Raw genomic sequence first — 19,866 nt, forward strand, 5'->3', positions numbered from 1 at the left:
TAGAGAATATAGAATAAAAAAATAATAAAAAAAAAAAGATATCATTTGGACTATTACATTCTTTGTGTTTCAAAGAATCCATAATCTAATTGCCAATCCCCTTTATGGAAATTTACCAAAGGACAGCTATTTCTGATATGTCACAGCTTAAAATCTGCAGCAGCTATAGCCCATTTTTACTCATCAATTCTGTTTTGAGTTTTCAGTAACTGTTAAGGGCATATTTCCTGTATCAGGGGAGATTCCTTAAGAGCAACTTGTAAGAAAAATAATTTTATGTCCACAGAGAGCTGTCCATTTTCAGAACAGTCTTTCTTTTTTCTTTCTACTCATTAAGCTGAGAAGGCAAACATTTGTAAAATCACTAAATGCTTCTTTTCATGTAAATGGCTGATAGCTGCCACATCAGAATTATGGGATGCAAAGTTGGCAGAGAAGTTGTGACATCTCCATGCTTGCATATATGAAAAAATCGAACTGGAAATTTACCTTCAAATTTGGCTCTGACTTCAAAGTTGACCCTGCTTTGCATAGAAGATTGAAGTACAAGACCTTCGGAGATTCCTCCCAACCTGGGTTATTCTAAGATTCTGAGTCTGCATGATTTCTATGGAATGAAACATCCGACAAAATAATTTCCAAAAATTCTCAAATTTCTCGTTCAAATTGTCTAACTAGTTCTGTGCACAAACTTTGGGTGACAATACTTGTATAATGCATAATGCTCAGTAAAAAATAATCTCCTTGATTTGTGATTAATATTGCATGTCAGCATTACAGTACACTTAATTTTCAGAAACATTTTTTTCCTACCTTATGACCAAGTTTAAGATTTTATAATCTTGTAGACCAATAAAGGGAAGATAAAAGTTCTTGCTGATTTCTAAACCTTGTTTAGTTGGTTGTAAAGTGGCTTTATGATGAGGTTCCTTTCAGATATAAGCTGTGCCAAGAAGGATTTACACAGTGTATCTAGAATACCTACGTATTCACAGAAAATATGCTCAACAGGAAAACAAACAGAGATAAGCCAAACTCATGTTTGAATGTGGGTTAATATTACCTAGCATGAATGATCTGCTTACCTTTGTGTCAGTGAAGACTTGCCTTAATATTCCCAGCAAGATGTATTCTATTGTATAGATATTGTTTATCTATACATGTATGCAATATTGATAGTAGATGTAATATAGATGACTGGTTATCACAAAGATAACATTTTATCAGAGCATAGCAGTTAGAAATAGCTCTATTATACTGGAACATTGATTTCTTTTTAGCTGGAACTTCCCTATAAGACACTTATATAGCTAAATTCAAGATTAGGGTCACTGAGTGACAGCTTGAATTTCAAATAAAATTTTATAAATTAAAACAAAATTCTTTTATGTTTTCTGCAAAAAGTCCCTAAGTCTTTGTCCAAACAGCATTGAAATTCAAACAAGCTGTTACTGACATCCTCTCAAACTGAGCAGGGATTCTATTTTTCTTGAGCCATATGACTAATTTTTCAATAGCTCAGATTACAGAGCCAGAAACCGTTTGCATACTGTACACAGTGGCCACATATTTTTCTTCAAAACAGTTAGAAATCGATGGATTACTCCGTGCTGGATTTCAGTACAGCTCCCTCAAAATTTAGGTCAGAGTTTGAACTGGTGTCTGCTGAACTTTTCTTATGGAGATGGAAGGTCTGTGAAAGCTGATGCTTAGATTACTGCACATTTTTCTTGGCAGAGAAAGATCTGTCTTCTCCTACTCCAGAACAGCCGCTTTGAAATTTACCATATTTTGATTTTAACCTTCTCTATCTGCATAGTACAAATTTTTTCAACAAAAATGCATGCTTTGAAAATACAGCTCACTTAATTGAGCAATCTTCAGTTTTTATTGCTGAAAGAATTTTTCAATTTAGTGTGTCAGTCTTTTTTACTAATCAGTTTTCAAAAAGGACAAGTTTTTTTGTTTGGTTTTTTTTCTTTTTAAACTGAGGTGCTATGTTACAAAACACAACAGGCCTCAGAACACGAAATTCCCAGGAATGGGAACTGTGACAAGGACTCTTCTAGATGTATTTTAGTAAATCATCCGATTTAATTTATTTTTGCCTGTGTATTTCAGTGCAGCATCTTTCACAGAATCACTGAATCATAAAATAGTCTCAGTTGGAAGGGACTCAAAAGGATCACCAAGTCCAACTCCTGGCCCTGCACAGGACACCCCAAGAGTCATACTCTGTGCCTGACAACATTGTCCATCACTTCTTGAGCTCTGTCAGACTGGTGCTGTGACCCTGGGGACCCTGTTCCAGTGCCCAGCCACCCTCTGAGGGAAGAATCTTATGCTGGTATCCAACCTAAACCTCTTCTGAAACAGCTTCATGCCATTCCCTTGAGCCATCACTAGTACTCCAAAGAGAAGAGATCAGCGTCTTTCAGGTGGAGTTGTAGTAGAAACTATTTTAGGAAGCAGGTAGAGTATATTTTTTTTAATTTTATTTGCTGAAATAGCTTAGTTGATGCAAGCTGCTGTAATTGTAATGTTTTTGTCCACTTAGTGTAAGTCTGTAAAAGGTCTGACATTTTCTGTAGTATATTATTACTATTCATCATGCAGATCCTGTAAATTTGTTGTTACAGAACTGTTCTAGAATTCATTGATAATGCTGGTAAAAGCCCAGAAAAGAGGACTTAATCATGTATTTAAAGAAACCCCTCAAAAAATAATTCCATGGTCTGTAAAAGCAGCACAAAAAAATATATATATATATAAACTAATTTGAAAGTTTTTCCATGAAAGTTGGCATCAAGTTTTGAAATGTCCAGTAATTCTGCTTAATATGTGGAGAATTGAGCTTAGAACATTTGTATGATTTATCATTCCTAATGTTACAAAATTAGTGTTTTATCACATGCATAAATCCCACATGCCAATTTATTCTTGCAGTTTTGAATAACCTCCACAATCAGAAGGTGAAAATTTTTTTGTCAAATGGTGGCCAGTTTATTTCATGGGATTTTTTTCTTCAGTCATTTCCAGATAACACACAGAATAATATGTTATTAGAGTATGACGGTTGATGGTTGACTGAAGTATTTTTATGTATGACTCATCCATAGGATTTTTTCTGTTCTCTTCAGTGATGGCACACAATCAATGACAGGATTTTTAAGCAGTGTCATCTGATCAGTTAATATTACCCGTTCCAGGCTAATCAGAAAGAAGAAGCAAGGTAAAGTCTACTACCTCCACTTACTTTCTGCTATATGGAAAGATTTTATATATATATAGTATACTATAACCTTATTCAAATGTTAACATAATTTGTTATACCTCAAGTGATTCAAATAAAAGTATTTCATAATACATACATATAGAAGAAAAATCAGATTGTAATTCTAGTTGTATTCTGAATACTTTATGATTCTTCCCTGAGTTCTGCTTTCATTGTCATTAGCTAATTTTCTGTTAATTCTCTAAGCACTAAGTACTTCACAGAAGACTTTATTGATGTAATTTCGCCTATGTTTACACAGTGTTGTCCTCAGAGAAATGAAAATTACATAAGGATCTAAGTCTTACAGTAGATTAGAGAGTTGTGTTACTGTTTCCTAAACTGAACTCCAGTAACAACTGAAGATTCAGTGGTAAGATTTCATCACCCAACATGATACTAATACTGTAAGAGCAAGTATAACTGTTACAGTTCAAGATCGGTGCTTTTTCTTTTTTCATCAAGTTAAAAAATCTTTGTGATAAAACTGTGTTATATCTTTTGCTTTCATTTTTTTCTACCTAGCAATTTTCTTAAAAGCTGTGTAATATCTCTTAGAGGTAAACATAGATTTTTGTCCTTGAGGTACAGTTTAGCGAAGTCTGAACTAGATATGAATAAGGCACTTGACTGATTCAAAGAAAAATTAGGCTCAGGAAATAATGTGGAACTTCAGAAATTAGTTTAACTACAGAAAAGTTCTTTGGAAGTAAAGCTGTGACATTCACATTCTCTGGACAGAGAGACATAATTCTGTCTCTCAGAATATCTTGGAGAAGTATGGAGAAATCTTAGTCTATACTCCTTTGTTTTCCCCATTTGGAATATGGTATAGAGATTGTTTACCTAGTAAAGTGATTACTTCATTAGATGCTAGTGAAAGTTGTTTGAGTTCAATGACCAATCAGATCCAGCTATGTCTCAGACTCCCAGCAGAGTCACTAGTTTGAATTACGTAAGCAAAAAGTAAGTATATAGAATAGTATAATATCTCTTTAAATAGTATATTAATGTAATATAGTATAGTTTTAATAAAGCTATCCTTCAGCCTTCTGATCTGGAGCCAGACATCATCATATCTTCCCTGAGCTGGGGTTCACCACATTTTACTGTATAAAGATCTTAAGAGAAAGGTGGTTATGTATGTAAGACTATACTGGTGACCAGACCAGGTAAGAAACAGCACATTTTCAGTCCTACAAGTCAGCCCTGCAAGCTTTCTAGAAAGTGATATCGTTGTTATAGACTGGCAGAAATGCATTAAATACTTTTCTCCAAGTTCAGGTAGTATGGATATTGCACTTTTGAGTCTGTTTTTCCTGGGAAGCTCTCCAAAAGAAAGGACAGGAGTTCACAGTGCACTCTGTCTTAAACTGTGAAAATAACAATGGAAGTATTTCCCTTAATATGTCCTTGTAACAGATAACAGATGAACCTCATTGAATACTCACATGTTCACATATAAATGTTCTTGCTATTTTTATTTAAGAAACTTGTTCCATATTTGTATACTGATGGTCATAAATGGTATATTTTTTACTTCTATATATGAAATATTTTGATAAATTAGGACATAATATTGGATTTTTCAATTTTTTAATTTTGAAGCCTTATTTATCTGATAATGTAAAAATTGAAAGATGGTATCTACTACTTAATTTTAATTTTAGAAAAAATTCTGAAATGCCACTATGCTTCATTGTAGGCAATGCATAGAAATGCAATAAGTAGTACAATATATGCTGGTAGAAAGAATAGGACAATAGACACAAGTTCCCAATAAGGAAGAAAGCAATCCTAACATGAAGGGAAAAAGGAAGAGGCAAAAAGCACATGACTCAAATGGCTCATTTGCCATTAAATCAGGACCCAATAAAGGTGCGTTGCAAGGGGATCTGATTTTCAAAGGAAATCAAACTTTTCTGAAAATTTGGCTGCTTATGTCCAGTATTGACTTCCACTTGAAAAAATATATTAAACATTTTGATCTTGATTTTTTTAAACCTAAAAATAAAGTTAAGCCAAAATACTAATTAATTTTAAGAGGTTATTACTTGTAATCTCAGCAGTTAATCTCCATTCTTTCTTGGCTGCTAATTTGCATGTCTCAAATCATAATGATTGTGTAAATTAGTCGTACATGGAAGACTAAACTAGTATCTCAAGAGGTGTCATTGACAAATGTGTCATTCTAGGGCTCATTTGAAAGTTACTCAGTCATATACTGGTTTTTACATAAATTGTTGAAAAGGTCTTGTGTCCTTTTTCAAATATCTGTGAATGCAAAGCATTAAAATGAGAAAGTACACAAAAAAATAATATTTTGAAAATTCTAAAATATATAAAAAGACACCATAGCAAACCACAAGTCTTTGAGATTAATATTACTAATACATACTACGAAAGATGGGAAACTATGTGCCTTGATGCAGTTTGGAATGGCAAATGCTGTAATGCCACAATAGTTGTTTGGATCACCGTGTTTGCCATCAAGGTCCCTTAATGGTATTTGGAAGTACATCTTTGTCATAATCTTACATGTCAATGAGATTTTTAAAATCCTAAACTTAATTTAGTTTGAAGATAAAGACATTGTAGTGTATAAAAGGAGTGGCCAACATAAAATAAGAGAAGCACAATTTGAGGGAAACAGAGTAAGAAATTAATGAGAAACTGAAGTCAGTAGCTTTGTGGATTTCTTAATAACCAATTTTATATGGACACATTTCATATTCCTTGTTAATTTTCTGAATTCTTTCTGTTCTAATGCCTGTTTAAATAATAATTGTCAATATAACTGCACATTAAAATTATATAAGTATTTTTAATACCCTGATTTATACTAAGACACTTAAGAGTAGGCTATCCAGTATAATTACAAAAATTTGATGTTTCTCTCCTTTATATTAAGTTTTTCCTGATCAAATGACAATTTTTATTAGTCATCTCACAGTCATGTTCTCCTTTGTACTAATACTCTGAAATACCAATAAGTCCTCAGGTTTCAGTTCCAGTTATCACAAATGCTAGAATAGAAAAAATGTGAAGGACACAACATTTGAAAAAAAAATATTTAATTGTTTTGGCTGCTTCTTAAATAAACTTGGAAATGTTTTAGCCTTGCATTAGCAAAATGGACTACTAAAATTGCTTAATTGTTTGCAAGACTTTACATATTTGACATTGATAATATGTGTGTCACGTCTACATTAGATTCATTAGTCTACTAATTATATGATCTTATTTTATCTAAACTATAAACATCTCTCAATCCCTCTCTAATGAACATAACAGCGTTTGGAATTCTCAGTGCTCTTATTGCAGCAGTTTCAAGACCTAGACTAAGGTTCTTCAGTTTTCCTCTGTAGCTTAAGCCTCTTGATTTGAAGAATTTTCAGCATTCAAAAGTAAGTTAATTCACACACATGTAATAGTGTCTAATAAAGAGCCTGGATTTTGAAAAATATTGAAGATAATTTTCTTTCTTCAACAGTCAACATAGAGAATGGGATGAAAAGTTAGTAGACAGGATCCTGTTTCAAACATACAGTTCAACTTTGCTATTTCATAAATTCCATGTGCTATTTTACTTGCTAATCAAATCTGAAAACCAAAAATATTCTAGCTATATGACATTATGGTCTGTTCCATATTTAATAGTGCAGTAGATTTAATTAATTTTAATTTTAAAAAATCTTTTTTTAAAATAAATACAAAAATAGGTCACATCAATAAATCTCAGTCATGAATACAGAATAATAAGATAAATATCTGTATATAGCTTGATGACTGTATGGGGATTATAGTCCCATATAAATCAAATTGCTGTGACTAAGTTGTTTTTTTTTTTAATTTGTTTTCTACAAATCAATTTATTTCTTTCTCTTCTCTAGAGAAGTGATAAAACTTAGTGCAAATTCTAAGGCAGCTTAAACCTTTTAAAAATATATAATCAGAGGAGTTTTTCCTAAAAATTAATCATAAGTTATAAGAAGTATCATTTCCTACAATTTTTCTTTGTGTCATATGAATTATTGTCACAATGGCTCCTCAATCCACAACTATTTGAGGGTTTGGCCTGGAAATCCACACACCCTTTATTAAATCTTCATGCACAAATGTCATAAAGTGAGCACTGAAATTTTTAGAGTCTTATCATGTAAGGTCCTTTTTAAATATCTACATAGGTGGGATTAGCTGAGGCTCTACCCCCAAGCTGTTTTCACTGAACAATTTCACGTGTGACTTTTCTGGAAGAGCAATACAGAACCTAATAGCAATTGCATCCCTTTGATAGTAACACATAACCAGTGAAATGCTTTCAATTTTTGCCATTAGAGGAGAGAGATATTATTTGGTAGACCATGTTCATTTTCAAGAATTCACAAAACCTTCTTTCTAAGAACACAGCATGAATCAAATAGCTGTAGACAATTTGTCTTCTCACACTTCTCAGCATTTTCCCAGGATTCCTCTTCTCAGAGGCATTTCCAGTCTTTCTTCAGGGTCATATTACCTTTTTGTCTCTATGTCATTTTGATTGTTTCTCTGACTTTGTTTGTATTTTCCTAGGTGATTTGTACACAGATATATGCTCACATTCACTTTTTAGCGCCATACACTTCAATGTCTAAGCAACCTTGTATTTCAGTGAAATAACGATTTTTTAATGTTTCTTCTTCAAAACAGAAGTAGTAACAGCTTGCTGAATCTCTCCTGAATAAAGAGTGACTGTCAGCTTTATCGTACTAATTCTCTTTCCCAAATAAAGCCTTATGTGTTGTCTGAGGGTGAACTGTTTTTATAGTTATTTTAAAAACTGTTGAGATGATAAAATACTTTTCACATAGAATTTCCAGCCAAAATGAAAAATGTACCCAAAGGTCAAAAGAAGTACAATGCTTACGTCATTTTCTTCCCCACTGATGAGCTGTGTGAAGAACTTTAACCCATAGTCAATGCCTATGTCAGCTTTTGAAGGAGTTTTATTCATGTTCCTCATAATCATTTTTTTGTTCCCTGGGCTGACAGGAAGCATCTACCAGAAAGGGATCACTAATAATGCATTGAATTTGCCAAGAGTTCCCAAAAGTCTGTTTAGAATGTCACAGTAAGAAATACAATGGGGGGAACATGAAAAAGTACCTTCTGTTTACAGAGATCATAACTTGTAATATACAGGTTCAGCACTGGGATGGACCATAGTAAGCCTCAAGGATTTCTGCTGTTTTAATTTTGAATGATCCAAATGCTTGAGACTAACAAAAAGTTATTGTTTTACCCTGAAATAGTCATACAAATTGCTACTTACTCTCTTAGCAAGTCTTGTCTACAGAAGCAAAGTTCAAAAAAGTCAAGATCCCTTAAGTGAGCAGATAAAAAAGGGCAGAATAAATTTTTTTTGCCCACTTTTTGTGTCCTGCTTAAATTTCAGACACAATACAATAAAGACCAGTGATTTACAAGACGCTTTCTTCCTGAGAATATGAGTCAAAGAGAAAGAAAACAAAGTCAATTCGCAGAAAAAAAATGAAGGACAGTATTTGTATAATTTGTGAGTCACTATGCTGTACCGCCCATTGTGAAAACTCTATCATATACAATACAACTAACAATATTCTCTGTCTAGCCACCAAGATAAGTGGACGTAACAGGCAGACCACTTTATTATAACAGGTCTCTTCAGACTAGACTGGTTGCAGAAAAAATTATGGAGAATGTTGAGGATGACATCAAAATATAGATGCCACATATGTTAGTATTTCTCCAAGACTTACTCAGGCTGAATCTCACATATCTCTTAGTACAGGGGACCCCAGAGGCAGCCATAGAAGAGGATTCAGCAGGCTGTCAGAATTTTTCAGATTACACATGGATAGATCATGGCAGTTAATTTTGCCCTATTTTCAGGTCATTTGTGTAATTTTCAGTCTGCCAAAAGTATGCATAAACTGGCTTTCAGGGCCATTATTCACACCCTTGCTGATCAAGAAAGGAGTCACATTTTATTATTACACCATATACAGACTTGCTCTTTAACAGACTAGTTTTGGTGCGCATACAGCAGACCATTCCTGCTTGCTCACTAAAGTAGTTCTGACTCTTCCTGATTCTTCGTACAATATCTGAGAGTATTATACTCATAGACTGAGCATCACTTCGTGTGCTGAGAAATAAACAAGCAGAACAACTGCTGGAGCAGGACACAGACTTATTGAGTCATAACCCAGAACAGTCCCTTCCTTCTGTACACACTGAAGCCTTTCTTCCTCAGTTTGTGATACGCAAAATCTGCAAAAACATGAATTTGGATGTTTTACATATCTCTGAAGGAAATTGAAGGTCTTGAAGATATTTTACTGATTATATAATATATAAAGCTCTTTCCTTAGGTAGGTGTAACTTCTTGCCTTGGTATCTTACTCTCAATTACTGAAATAGCAGATATGGCAATTTGTGAATGATATTTTAAAAACTCTTACAATAATTTTGTCCAATGATTATTTCACAAGAGTATCAATTTTGGATGAAGGTCTGACAGAATTCTGCATGCCTCACACCTCTTTTGTTTTTTAAATTATTCTTCATAATGCTCAGTCTTAAATTGTAATGTAGTTTACTCAGCACTTCTTGAAACTGCTATATTTCACACTAGTATCTGTACATAGCAGGTGAACTGATTCCTGCTAGGTTTTTTTTAATCAGTACTACCTTTCCCAGTTTTGCAAAATTATAAATTCCTTAGATGCTAAAATAATAGCTATAGGGTTCTGCTGCTAAAATATTATTATTGTTTTTAAATCTATATTGAATTATGATGTAGATAAATTAATCTGCATTCTGATCTTGTTTGTATGAGTTCATACGCTCATGCCCTTTAGAAAGAGGACATTGTGCACACTTTCAAATGTGTGACGTGTGTGAGAAGGCACAGAAGCCAAGCAACAATGAGGTAAAATGAAGAGAATAGACTTCTTAGCATTGCAAGTACCATCTGTTCTGTAGAAACGCATCCTCTGTGTTGGCATTGCCACAGTGGTATGACATGTGTTATTACTTTTAATCATACTTTGTGCTGAAGAAAAGTCTGGTTACATGACAGATTCAGAGGTTGCAGACTCCCTCAGAGTTAGTGCCTGGAAATCCAAGCCTGCTTAGAGTGTTCACTATTTTTGTTTCTGAAATATAATGACCTATGTAAAATTATGCAACTGGGGACCAAGATAGTAGGACAAGTATTAATATGAGATGAAGAAAGACAGCATTTACATGAAGAAGATGACATTTTCAAAATATTCTGGAAAACTGTATGCTAAGGAATTTGTCATCATTTTCCTAGGGTAACATTGTGGACTATTACAGGATAATACTAGACACAAAAAATGATGGAAGGATTTCTGTACTGATTCAGACTTTTTTCCCAATTTACTAATTAGAACAATGCTTTGTTTATCAAAACAAGGAAACAGTTCAAAGCCACTATGTAAACGAGTCCTTACTGAGACATCTGTTGTGAGGTCCTCGCATATGTAAGGAGGAAAAACTTGCAGACCTAAACAATGGTTTTTTATGCATCATAATAACTTTGTTTATATAATTCACAAAAACACACATCTAATTCTTGTCTATTCTTAGCCACTGTCGGCTAATGTAGATGCAAGATGTTGTCCTTATGCATTAAATAGAGACACAATACTAATATGGATTGTCTTTTTTCAGTTGCTGAAGTATTAATAACCACCAGTCCTGGAATCACACATTCTAGTTCTGTTTGCACTGACAACCAAATGATGTCATATTTCTCTCTTGATTAGACCTCATTTTTATGTCATCAGTGACAATGACCTTTCAAGCACAGACATGCGGAGATATCTAACTTGAGCCTATGTGTTGTCAGGAGACTGTTACTAATATCTGGATCCCAAGATTTTCTGAAATGAGAAACAGCCGTTTGGTCTTGTGTTATATTCAGGCAGCATGGCATCCAACTCATGTTATACAGTTATGATGCCCGAAACTACAGAAGCTTGGCAATTCACTTAGGAGCTCAAGTACTTTTTGAATGAAAATTAAACATCGGAGAACAGTTTCATTAGATAAAATATTTCAATCCGTGCTGTTTTGAATATATTCCCAAAATATCTTTTCCATGACTATTTTTCCACATAATGTTTGTTTGGCAAAATATTTCATTTTAAATGTTTATTTTTTAACATTCTAATTTGACTTGTCAAATTCTTCTCAGTAGATGCCCATTCTGTAATTTTTTTAATTCTTCAGTATCCATTAGGATTCTATACCATGTAGAATTAATCATAGCATACAATGTTATTTTTATAATATTGATTGAATGTGATTAATTAAAGAAAAATAGATTATGTAAGTCTTTATAATCATTTTTACCTGCTACTAGAATAAGCTAATAAAATTGTACTCAGAATATATGCTTTCAGAGACCTCATAAATCACCTGTGAAAGGACATTGCTGATTAGCATTTGCATTTAGGATCTCGTCTTGCACATTATTAAATTTGAAAAAAAATGGTTTTGTAAAATATTCATGTATTGTCTTCTAGCTGAGCCTTCAAAGCAGTGGCTATGTTGTAGCTTGCATATTGGAGCAGATGTAAATGAACTCCTACCACTAAAAAAGCTACATAAAATGTGCAAATCAAAACATGTTCCTCACAATTGTTAAATATAACTGCAGATAAAACATTAAACAATAAACACACATTGCTTAGGAAAAAAACAACATCCTGCATTCTTTTAATTCTGCTTTGGTCATTCCCTTTGAAATCCCTAGAATTTTTACCCTGAAGAAAATAAGAAGTGATAATACACTATTATTTATATGATTAGTCCCATCATTTTAGTCTTTGGGAGACATAAGAGGGAAGAACTAAAATGTCCTGATATACTGATTTCTTACACTTAGCTTTCTCCAAGACTAACAACTAATACAGAAATTTACATATCTATTAATATGTTATACAGGATGTTATGTGGCAAATTTGAGAAAAAATATGGGCCATGTCCTTCAATATATCTTTAACTCCAAACTGAACAGAAAATGTGAAGTTCAACTTATGATAAGCCTTTCTAAACACAGAAACATTCAACTGGTTCAGGATCCCTCCCATTTTGCTGTCTGGCTTTCAAATGAGCTGAAAATTTCTGGAAAATATGTTAAATTTTTCTAGCTACAGACATAGGGAACATTTCTGGAAATTTTTGATGGTGGTAAAATCACTGAACTTCAATCAGTGATGTATTTTGTGTTTGAGTAAGTTGTCTTTTGGCTAGTTGTAGAAATCCATGCTTTTTGAGATTACAGAACCAGGTTCTAGAATTCTTTCTTCCTTAGGTACAATTTATGTATTGCTTAACTCTAAAGAGTGACATTTGTTCTTTGTGTGGTAAAAAGATAATCTCTCTTAAAACTAACAGTCTTCCCAGTTTATTCTCCCATAATCTACTGATTAAGACACAAAGCTCAGGAAATTCTGATGAATAATTACTGAAAAAAAGACTCCCAGGTTTTAATTCTTACTTGAAATAAATGGCTGCTGATTGCGGTATTAGAATCTGCAGACACTTGCACTGGGAAATAGGACCTCTCATTCCTCATGGTGGCTTAATATTTTGTCAGAAAGCAAGCACTCAGTTAAACAATCCATACCTCTACATTTTCACCTGGTCCTTTAGCTGAACAGTTTGCACAGAGTGCAATATCAGGTGCCCAGCTTGACCTGCAGCCTTCTCTGAAATCAGCCTCCCCATTATGGCCAGACTTTGATGCAGTCCTTACAGGCTTTCCTGAAATGCATGTATTGCAATTACTCAGTCCAGAGGCTGCACATATCCCTGTGCTGTGTTTCCTCCAGCAGTGCTTGAAAATGTGCTATTATTGAAAGAGTTAAAAAAATCCCCTTGGCAAAGCTAATTATTGCATGCAGATACTTCTTTGTGTGATCAAGGAGGGGACAATTTAATAGGCTCTGTAATACAACCAAGAACAAAATTGCTTTAAAGGAAGTCTCTTGTTGAGTGACAACTCTGTTGCCTGAGCCAATTAGGTCCCAATAAAGAGTGTTGAATTGGCTCCTGCTTTCTCATTAATTATGTTCTGTCACAGACATGGGGCTTGATTTAGCAATTTTGTATTACATTAAGATACTGAAAGGAATGGAACAAATGGCTCACTCTGATAATAGGCATTCTATACACGGTGTGACATTTACTATCCAGCTGTCCATAAGGCAGCCTAGCACTTCAGTTCAGGGGTTTATTTGTCATTGCTTCAAAGGGACACTCAGCTTTTCACAAAAAAGAAACAGAGAGGCTAATAGATAGGACAAAATGTACTGCTGATATGCTTTATTAGAGATAGGATGCTAGGGTTTTGCTAACAAGCTCATCCGTTGGGACTAAGCCGAGTTTGCTGTCAATCATCCTACACACAAAAGCACACTAGTTAACAAGGAGAAATGAATTACAGACACTTATTCCTGCCTGTGGGATCACAAATACACCAATCTGTGAAAGAGGCACAAACTCAGAAGACAAACTACATATTTGTCAATAACCTCCTAGAAAGAACCCTAGTAATTCTTTGAAGACCTTTGATTTAGCTTCCCTCTAAAATACATGTATAGGAAATGTTTTAGTTACCATGACATTTTCCTTTGTTACTTGCACAATTTTTCATCACATTAAAAACAGAAAACTGAGGAGGTCTGCAAATGTTGTGCTAGGTATATACACTGCTTTTTGTACCAAGCCACAGGGGGCAGCTACTGTTGTAATATTCATTAATAGCAACAGAAAATTAAATCTCAAAAACTTTAGTTTCAGGCTATCTTGAATCAATGTGTAGAGCATAATCTAAATCCCAATTTATGTCTTATATAATAATTAAAATAGCAGGATTTTTTTTTTTTTTGGCTGCACTTATTTTTTTCACCCTCCATTATGTATTTTCAAGCAGAGTTTTGATCCATTGTTTGCATTACACTTGCAAGTTCAGATTCGATGTGAAATTCAATAAGCACACTGCTTTAAAAAAGCCTTATGTATGCAAGTAAATATTATTAACACATGTATTTATGTGCATGTATGAATTTAGACATGACTGTTTGACCCTGATTACATCTTCTTGTCAAATCATTGCCATTTATTATGTAACATATCCAGTATGACTGACTTCATCAAGAAATGAAGATCCTTAGGAAACTGGGAATTTCTTTTGCATAATATTCATTTCATTTGAAAAAATATCCAGGAAAAATAACCTCTAGAGGTGAAAGTGCAAAGAGGAAAATAAACAAATGTGTGTTGCTGAGAAAAGAAAAACAAGGTTTATTTTCCAGATAGAAATATGTAGTCAAAAACTTTACTGAAGTGTGTATAATCCTTTCCCCCACAGTCATATCTAAAGTTAAATAATTATTTCCTCAGTTTTCCATGTCTAGAGGATTCTCTGTAATAATAATTCTTGTTTCAGGTGTATGGATTAGTGCCTTTAATATTTTACTACTAGAAAAAATAGTATCTGAGAATATCTTATCTGAGAATATGTTATTTTACCCTGTAGATAGAAATCTTGCAGTTAAGTCCTTCATTGCCTCTTCCATCAGGGTTTAGTGCTCTTTCACCGAGATTTAAAAATTCTCCTTTAAGCTTCCTTCTCTTGTACTTGCTAATGCTGCAGGTCAGGAGTATGAAGGGGTCACCTTCTAAGCAGCTGCCAGAAACAGAACTAAGATGTTCTTGAATAATTTAGGAAAGACTTCCCCCAGTAGCACACTCAGGCCTGAGTTTGTGTATGTGAGCAGGTTCATTGGCAACATTGACAGAGGAACATAGCTCTTCCACATGAAAAATCTGGATAACAGATCTGGGACCCCTCATGTAGTTAATGAAAAAACCCAATCTTTAACAGAAATTAATGTACTAGATACAGGAAAGAAGCTCTGTAGATTGTAGGCAAGGCAATATGTATTTAGTGAGTTAGGCCAAATGATCTCAGGTGAGTTATAGAAAAAGCTAATTAACGTTTCTTCCCAAGCGTAACTTTCTTCCTGAATGGCTAAGATTCTGAGTCTCTGCACAGCATCCCCCCAACGAATATCTTCCAAAGAATTCCCAATTTATAGTTTTATTGTTTGCTGCTTCTTTATAGCCCTTCAACATAATCAGAGAAGTCAATATTTGCAATTAATAAATCCAGTCTAAAGAAAAATTCCTAATCAAGTTGCCTAACTATTTCTGATCCATAAAGGTCAGTCTGAACCTAATTATTTTTTCTCATCATTGTTATACTTCAGTTTTGCTTACCTATCTGCTATAAGTATTCTGCTATTTCTGTGATGATTTTACAAACTTAGAAGGAAAGCAATCATGCTACAAAATATATTTCAGTATTTCTGTTATCAGCCATTCCATCCTCATCTCCTGTTGTGTAGGTGGTGAGAATCATCTATCCTCATTATCTTGTCAGGTCTCATACTTGCCTAATTTCAAAATGGCTTCATCTTTCCTAGGTTATAGATATTTGAAATTTTCCACTAATTATTTTTATTGCTGCAACTCTTTTTTATTTCCTTCTCTAAGGAAAAATGAAGCATTAGACCTTTTTAACTTGGATAAGGAACATATCCAGTCATAGTCAATTGAGATTCAAAAGCAGCTGTATTTGAAAAGCATTAGCCATATGGAGCTGGAGAATTCCTGTGCAAAATAACTTGACCAAGACAGTAATTTAGGTCTGAATTATTTTTAAACATTTGCAAAGAATTAAGAGCTCTTTGGTTTCTTAGATTGTGAGGAAGCATTTCCTCTAGTCTTGGTTTGAAAGACGGATGTCTGCTAATGAAAGCAGGAGCCTCCATTGGGATTGAAAACATAACCCCTTTCCCTGCAAGTTATTATAACTTTAAAATTAAGGGGCTCTCAGGCAAAGATATAAGAATAGGGATAACAGTTCTTTACTAGTAAGTATGACAAAGCAAACAAACAACAACTCGGGCATTAACACCAAACAGAACCCAGAACGCAGAGCCCAGTCTCGGCCTTCTCGGCCACGGCGCTCTCCCCTCCGGTGCAGTTCCGCGCGCAGCCAGCAGGGGCGCTGCTGGCTCCCGGCGGGCGGCGCAGGTGCGGTGGTTCCCCCCGCCTGCAGGGGGCGCTGTGGCGCTCATGGCGGCCGGCCTGAAGGGGCTGCAGGGGAAACCTCGCCAGCGGCTGGGGCGGCAGGGTGGGCTCACCCGGGCAGCAAGCAACAGGGAGCAGAAACTCTGAACTGTAGCATGTGGTCAGGAGTCCTTTAGTTGGTGAGTCAGATTAATAAGGTGTTAATAAGGTGTTAATAAGGTGTTAAGGTGAGGTGTGAATAAAGTCTCCGTGCAATGGTCCCTCTTAGGAGCGGAGCTCCGCTTACCATAGAGGGCAGCAGGAGACAGAACCCGCAGTGGTGCTGAATTCTTCCCCCAGTGACTACAGCCTCCTTCCCTTCCAAATGCCCAGCGAGCAAGAAGAAGCTGGCAGCTGCTCCAGCCCCTCTTTTCCCAGCCCAGTTCCCGCAGCATCTCCGCCCTCTGAGAGAAACCCAGATAGGGTAAGCGGAGTGCAGCTGAGTGCCCTCCACCCCTGAGCTTTTTTTGTCTCTCTTAAGTACCCGGTCATTATTGTCTCCTGGTAACACATATGGGAGAAAATTCCCTGAAAGAAACAAAAGGAAGAATCCTAAACCTCAACACCTCTTCAAATACTTCTTCAGTATTTTAATACTTCTTCTGCTGCTTTTATATAAAAGTCCAGTGGAACACAGGGTCTGAAGGGCTGGAGGGATCACATTGAAATTAATTTTTTCTGAAGCCGACTTGCAGCCATGGAGCCAGATAACACCAGTGCGGCATGGGTCACAAACTGGGCTTTGAGATTGGTTTTCCTTGGAGGTAATGAGCTCTTGAAGAGCAGTTACAGTAGTGGTAGCAGTAGTGTCCCATCTACGCCCTCTTAGTGAAATATAATTGTGCAGCATGGTTTCAAATATAAATGAAATAAGCCAATAATTAAAAATCATCACCGCTGGTGATTTCTTCATAACATACTGCTGAGGGATTTACGTATCTGGAAACAGGCAAGCGGGCTATTCTATCTGATGACAAAATTTCTGCTTATAGTTCCTTCTTTAGTAGGACAGTTTCCATATGTTCTGTGCAACTGCAAATGTAGGAGTGATTCTTTCAGAGTACATCTCAGAGAACTGTAAGGAATTCTCACAGAGGATAAGCTCTCTCCATTGCCTATACAAGAAAATTAATGGAGACTGACTTCCTAATTTTGATGACTTGAGGTGCAAATTATGACCTTCTGTTCATCTTTCAGAACATAATTAATAAGTTTAGTAATTTTCTAGGACGTAAGCAAGAGTTTCTAGACACCACACAGAGTTTGGTATTTCTTTCATATACATTTTTACATAGTATTCAAGTGGTATTTTAAAAAGTGATGTCTCCCTCTCTTGGAAAAAGTATTTATATTGTTACTTCTAAACACAGTTTTACCAGGAAACCAGTTTGTCTGGTATGTTTCATTTGGACTGTAGATGATTTTATGGGTTTAGGTGCATGGATATGTGGTCTTCATACAAATTCCAGTTTTGTAATTACTGTGATAATTATTACAACGATGCCAAATGAAAATGGGTGAGAAAGCAGTGATTCTTTGCATTTTGATGGAAATTGCTGAGGGAATCTGTTTCCAGTCACCTACACAACATAGGTTCACTCATTAAGTCATTTAAAATCTGCTCCTCTCAAAGAGACTATGAAAAAAAAATATACTGTGTGGCTAGGCTGGCAGACTAAACCTAGAAGCTGATTCCTGTTGGAGATAAAGTTTCTGTGCTATGAAAGATGTAAAACTGATGGTATGTCCAAGCTGAAACTCTGAAATAACCCAGAAAAACTATAGCAACATTTTTATGAACTATTTGTATATAATTTGGAGATGTTCACCTTAACTTTAATGTTATTAATAAGGTGATTTACATATTAATCTCCTCAGATCCAGTATTTTTTGTCTCAGAGGAAGATGGCCTTTTGGACAGTGCTAGTGCTTTATCAGTGAGAGTTCTGTAGCTCCCCTTGAGGGAGTACTGTTTGGAGCAACATAAGAATGTCCATGATTTTTCCAAGGAATGGTCCAATTGGTCATTTATACCAGCAAACACAAATCCTGTGCAGCTGTCTGAGCCAGTGCATGCAGACTAAATTTGGAGGTCAGGTACTGACAAGAGTAGAATATCCACTGACTAAAGAGATCTTCCTTTTTCACAATGAAGTTAATTTATTTCAATATTGCAAAAGGAAGCAAATCCCTGATGATGAAGAGCATTAAATGCTAGTCTTGGAGTTTACCATAACATTCCCTCAATCCTTTCCTCTCAGTTCAGTTTACCATTATGAGTCCTCCTCATCAGCTGTTGGTATTTGCCTATATGCCTTGCTGGGTTTTTTGATATTTTTAATTAAATGCATTTGTTTATTTTAATTGGATGTACAGTCAGCATTTTTCTTCTTGTTTATAATGTCCATTTCTACTAATGTCTAAGTTTTCATCATTTAATCTTAAAACTTAACCTAAAAAACAAGGAAAATGAATCTTCAGTTTCATTTTTACTGCAATCAGCTTAATGCAGGATGTTGTCTGTCTACGAGAAAATATTGAAAGGCAGTCATAAAAAACAACTAGCATGTGCCTTGGGAAGGAATCTGAAGAATCAGGATAAGATCTCAGAAGATTGTCTGTGAGGTTACCCAGACCATCTGTAGCACTGTCACTGAACACAAGGCACAAGACCAGGAAATCTAGATATTTGCAAGATGAAATACTTGGAAACTCTGATTAAAAAAAACCCTAATTATTTTCTGTGTTCATAAGCCAGAGTTGCAAAAGATGACATGTTGGGAACTGTTTAATAACCACAGATGCCCAGTGACAGGTAGTATTCTCCTCTAAATAGCTTTACAATTGTACTATATTTTTTGAAAAATACTGCTTTTTTGCTTTACAAAGCTTCAGACAAATGTTTAATGTTCCTGATGCTTCTGTAGTCTTAAATCGGTTAAACTTTGGCTTCACCAGTAGCATATTAAGTATCACTAACACATCAGTCAGTGTGCCCTCGAGATTTTTTAAAATATAAATTTGTCCTTTTTCTTGGAAATAAGTATGATATTCACCCTGAACGCAGATGGTATCACGTTTTTACACTGTTATAAACTTTCTATTTAAAATCCAAATTTATTTTCAATTTATAATGTAACTATCTTTTATTTCATTTTTCTCCCCTATCCTGGTTTCTGTGCTGGTTCCTATATGACTATACCAGAAATCTGTGTAGACCAGGGAAAGTTTAGATGGTGGCTAAAAGCCTTTCATTCGTTTTCTCTAGAGGCCTAGGAAACATAGTATAACCAGGATGTAGAGATAGTCTATGAATGTCAAGAAATGATCCCTTAAATCTCTCAGGCCTTACTGTTTTACAGGTGAGTTAGGGATTTCAGAAGAAGGTGCATACCTTG

At 35.0% G+C, this 19,866-nt stretch overlaps 1 protein-coding gene across 1 annotated transcript in view; it reads left to right on the forward strand.

The window, feature by feature from the left end:
• Nucleotides 1-3,169: 3,169 nt before the first annotated feature.
• G2E3 (G2/M-phase specific E3 ubiquitin protein ligase) overlaps nt 3,170-19,866 on the forward strand; it is a 136,503-nt gene continuing 119,806 nt past the window's right edge. Inside the window, exon 1 of the mRNA XM_072930187.1 lies at nt 3,170-3,232. The gene's annotated coding sequence lies outside the window, so the exon portion shown is untranslated. The remainder of the gene's footprint in view (nt 3,233-19,866) is intronic.

The sequence above is a fragment of the Taeniopygia guttata genome, chromosome 5 (assembly GCF_048771995.1).
Source record: "Taeniopygia guttata chromosome 5, bTaeGut7.mat, whole genome shotgun sequence".
Classification (NCBI taxonomy): domain Eukaryota; kingdom Metazoa; phylum Chordata; class Aves; order Passeriformes; family Estrildidae; genus Taeniopygia; species Taeniopygia guttata.